Source organism: Nannospalax galili, unplaced genomic scaffold (genome assembly GCF_000622305.1).
Source record: "Nannospalax galili isolate Female #2095 unplaced genomic scaffold, S.galili_v1.0 scaffold284, whole genome shotgun sequence".
Taxonomy (NCBI): Eukaryota; Metazoa; Chordata; class Mammalia; order Rodentia; family Spalacidae; genus Nannospalax; species Nannospalax galili.
Window position 1 is genome coordinate 6,814,341 of NW_008354281.1, and position 5,268 is coordinate 6,819,608.

The following is a 5,268-nucleotide window of genomic DNA, read 5'->3' on the forward strand; positions in this document are numbered from 1 at the left end:
AAGGAAGGAAGGAAGGAAGGAAGGAAGGAAGGAAGGAAGGAAGGAAGGAAGGAAAAAAGAAAGAAAAGCATCCTGGGAACTTCCCAAAATAAGACTAGCACCTTGCTTTTAAAAGGACATGGAGAGTTGGGAAGTTGGTTTCAGAGTCTTTAAAAAGCATAGGCAAGAAGGAGTTGAGATTACAAGAGTGTTCTAAAACATTAGTTAGATAGTGGATAAGATAAAGGAAGACACATATGCGTTCCCATGATGCTGCCTAGAGCCATGGATCAGAACCCTAACAGTGTGCTGAGGGAGGGTGGGTGGAATGATAGAGGATTCCTGTTCCATATTAAGTCAACAGTTCTTGAATCCTAACATGGTGTGGAGAGAGGGGCACAGCATCAGGGTCTGGAGAGGTGTTTCAAAAAGCAAACAAAACAAAAATCCAAACCACATAGGCAGAAAAATGAGTGATACTGCTTGATGTAATGGGAAAATTAGACAAGGCAGAAGAAATTTCTAGAGAAGTGTATGTCTTGATCAAGTTACATGCAATATGTCAAATGGAGTTCTCATGTAAGGAACCTCGTACACTGTCACACTGTGCAGAGAAATTGGAATGGACACATTCTTTGGCTTTTTTCCTGTTGGACTGGTTTAACTATGGTTGAAGTGTTGGCAGTCCATTATATTCAGCAAGAAAAACAGCAATTTGAGACATTCTGTAACTACCATGAGCTGTGGAGAAACTGTATTGTGGGGAGTACAAACTGCCTTGGACTCTAGCCATGATTATTAGGTATGCCTTGACCATTTTGCCCAGCATTTGATTCCCTTGAAAAAGCATTTTGCATAAATCCATATCATATGTTTTTCTAAACTTGATTTGCAGACTTTTCTGGAGAGGATGGAGACTCTCATATTGGGGAACTGATTCTCTTTTGGGAAAGGAGCATTTCTCCTTCTTGCCCCTACACTTTTAGTAATGCGATGAGTCTCTTTAATTCTTCTAATTACAAATTCTAAGTTTTAAGCTTAATAGTGAGATTTCTCAGAACAAGTCTGTAAGAAAGATTACCTTCAAGCAGGAAAAACCTAGAAAATGAGTCAGGTATTTGGTGACATTCAAGGTTCTCTGCAGGGCATCTGGTGACAAGTTGCAGGTTGGTGACTGTAGCATCTTCCCTGAAGACAAGTCTGCAATTGAGGTGTGATGGCCAGAGGCAGTACTATGCGGCAAAGGTGGTGGCTCTAGACTTTCTGGGTTCTAATCCTTGGCTGGACTTCAACTCTGTATCCTACATATCTGCCAAGATTTCTTGCAAGAATCAGCTCAGTAATAACCATACATTTCACACCAAGTTGTTGTCTGGGTTCAGAATTAATTTCTTAATATAATTAATAAAATTAAACTTTATATATTAAGACTGTTGCCTGGCAGATGACAAGACACAAAATTAATGTTGACTCTCCTGAGTCCTGTAGGGGAAACCCTGGAGACCTTCTGGAATACAGGCACATGACAAGGACAAGGGTCATTAGGCATTTCCCCTATCTTCCCTTTATCTCATGAAGTGCTTCTGTGAATCACACTGCAACCATTTATTATTGCTCATGTGTTTAGGAATTAACCAAATAATTCTTTTGAATTTTCTTTTGGGGTCAGGGGGAGTGAGGCAAAGTTTGGTCTCAAACTGACTACATTGGCCATATTGACCTCAATCTTGTGGTGAGCCTCCTGCTTCAGCCTCCCAAATGCTGGGATTATAAGTGTGTACCACTTGTATCCAGCTTTGTTTCTGTTGTAGCAGAGCTCTCTCAGGCACCTGGTTGGATAGGTGGCTCTTTCCAGAGGTCAGTTGGCTATTGGCTGGGGGCATTTTCTTTCATGAATTCTCTCATCTTCCAGCAGCCTTGGGTTTTTTCACCCAGAAACCTTAGGGTTTCTGCAAGGAGATATAAGAGGGGAGGACGAAAGAGAAGGGAATAACAGCACATTTTTGGAAATAATCTTCTACAGGGCTCAATTTAATAATTTCTTTCTCAGCATTTCTGGAAGGTGGCCATTTACTGAGAATGTCTTCAAAGATGAGCATTTCAAATGCAGCATTTCATTGCTGCATTTTTCATCCTTTTGTGCCTCTGTAGAGACACTGGCTCTCATTCATAGGCTCTCTGAATCACAAAATTGAAGGCTTTCAGGCAACGAACTTCATTTGTATTCAGTATTATTAAACAGTCTATGGGTTATTTATTTTTGAGGTTGTTTTTGTTTTTTAAGACAAGGTTTCATTATGTATACCAGGTTGACCTTTTTCTCCTGATTCGGCAGCCCAAGTGCTAAGTATTACCATGTATGTCTTCAGGCACTCACCTAAACCTGATTAGTATTAGCTGCAACTCGCCAAATAGACAATATAACATAACATCATAGTTTGACTAAATAGTTTTTGCAGTCTAGCATTTCTGGGATTAAATCCTCGTTTAGCCATTTATTATCTCTGAAATTTAAATCTCAATTTATAAATCTGTAAAATGAGGACCGTAATCATTCATAGCTTTAACATAAAAATTAAATTAGAATATAAAACACTTATCAGAAAATCTGAGACTTGGAGAATTCCTGAACTGCCCATTCTCTACAATGTAGAAACTGAAACTTTATCCATTGCATTTTCATTATGGTATCCAGGAAAGAATCAAAAGGAAACTTGGGCAAAGCCTCTCCAGCTTTTGAGTTCTTCCCCACAATGTGCAAGGAAAGAGGAAAATCCTGTGTTCCCTAAGTTACCTTGCAGCTCTAACATCCCATAGTTCACTTCCTCCAGAATGTTCCATTATCCTTTTATTGGAAATAGAATTTTGGGTATCCTGTGAGAGTCTATGAAAATGGAGATGCAAAGCTTTTCCAGAGTGTCCCGTAATTGTGACAGCTCTCCAAGAGTGTGCCAAACCTCCCTATCACTGGTGATCAAGTGTAACTATTAAGAAAGTCAAAGCTGGAGAGAAATTGCCCTCTTTTGTTTGGGTTTGCGCCAGAATTTCATGTGTTAGAGCACAGGGCTTTCACAGCAGCTCTAACTGGAAGGACAGCTAGGAAGAATGTTTTGGAAAAGATATTAACAACAGGGAGCTAATTTCCAATTGCTTGCTTAAATATTGTTCACAGGTAGAAAGGAAGATCAGAGAAAATTACTCACTTCTGTCTTCTAAATACTATCTGTGTCTTTGCAAACGATTGCCCCAGACATGATGAGGAGGTCGGGTAAGAGAAGAAGACAGAACAACTGTGGGCCTTGTGATTTTTAAAACTTAATGTAAGCCGGGCGTGGTGGCGCATGCCTTTAATCCCGGCACTTGGGGGGACAGAGGCAGACAGATCTCTGTGAGTTCAAGGCCAGCCTGGTCTACATAGTGAGTTCCAGGACAGCTGGGGCTACAGGGAGACCCTGTCTCAAAAAGACAAAATAAAATTAAATTAAAAAATAGAATAAAATAAATAAAATATAATAAAAATAAAACAATATAAAAAGCTCCCACTAGTGCTAATAATATATCTACAGGAATAGCCAATGATCTTGTGTGGCATTGGTGAAGGGCCTGATGAGCCTCTGGCTGTGTCTTCACGCAGCACTAATAGCAGCCAGTGGAGCTGCATGCAGGCTTATCTTGCTGTTGTTGGATGACATTTAAGAACCAACATTCCTTCTATGTTTACCCTTTCATCAAAAAGCTCCTTTATATGTTATCTGAAAAATGTTCCATATCTAATAATATAGTTGAACAATATAACTATAATTAGTTTTCTTACTCTCCTGACAGAATCACTTCATTCCTAGGTGTGTCTCACTCATAGTATTTCAACTTGAACCATGATCAGGTGTTCCTTCCACATATCACAAAGATAGTTCTATCTTGTGAAATATCCAAGATTTCTACTAGAATATTGTTCTTAAAGCCATTGCCAACATATGGGCATATCAATATTGTTTGTGTAAAATAAGTCTCCTGAGCCTCGTCTGAGAAAGCAGAAGAGACTGTGGGAGAGATGGTTAGGGTTGGCATAAAATATAACATTTCATAATAAATTAAGCCTCTGCAATGTATTGAACTACTACAAAAACATTTGTAAATATTCACATATTTCTTATCTAAGAGCATAATAAGAAAAAGTCAAGCATAAACATACAGAGCAATGTGTTATGATTAAAGCTTCTTAGCATGTCATAGTAGTATCATAAAACAAACAGCCTGAGAGCCAAAGAGTAAAAGTAAGAAAACTTCTATTACTGTGTGAGGTCCAACAAACATTTTGACATCACTATGAACTTCCATAGTCTATAACAAGTAAGTAAACCTTCCATAACACTATGGCTGTAATACTATAAGTCAAATACAAACGCAATGCATACTATAAGAATAAAAGGGACTCTGAAATCACTTGCTAGAAAAAGAATAATGTAAAAAAGAAAAAAAAAGGTAGCAAATACATTCATAGATTTAAAGCTAAAAGAAACACTTGGAGACATATTGGACAATTATCTTTCCACAAACACCTTACCTCCCATGGCCAAAGTTCTGGAAATACTTTATTATGTATCTATCATCTATTTATCTATCATTTATTTATCTATTTGTTTATTATTTATTTATTTATTATTTTGTGTATTTGAGTCAGGGTCTCGCTGTAGCCCCAGCCTGCTTAGAACTTGCTATGTAGACCAGAGATCTCCCTGCCTCTGCCTCCTGAGTGCTAGTGTTAAAGGTATGTACCACCACGCCCAGCAGGAAAAATTTATTTTGATTATAATTATAATGAACATTTTGGGACACTTATTACAAGTCAGACATTTGCTGAATGGTTTTGACTTCTTGTTTAGTTCTCACAATGACTCTATAATCCTAGGAGATAAACTTGCTTTTTTTTGTTGTTTTATTTTGGTTTTTTGGTACAGGGGCTTACTGTGTGGCTGAGACGGCCTGAAATTCATATGTAGACCAGCCTGGTCCCAGTCTTGTGATTCTCCTGCCTCAGTGTCTCAAGTACTGGGATTATAGGCATCAATACCATGCCCGGTACTATCATGGCTATTTTTATTGGTGGCTTCCAGAAATGGAGTAACCTCCCCAAGTTACACCTGCATGAGCACTGGTCATCTACCAGCCACTTATCTACTTACTCTTAGCTCCAATCTAGCCTTTCCACAGTCTGCTGTGTGTCACAGGTACTAGATCTGTGGGGTGCAGTCTGGAACTCACTAACCATATGTGGCTATTCAAGTTATG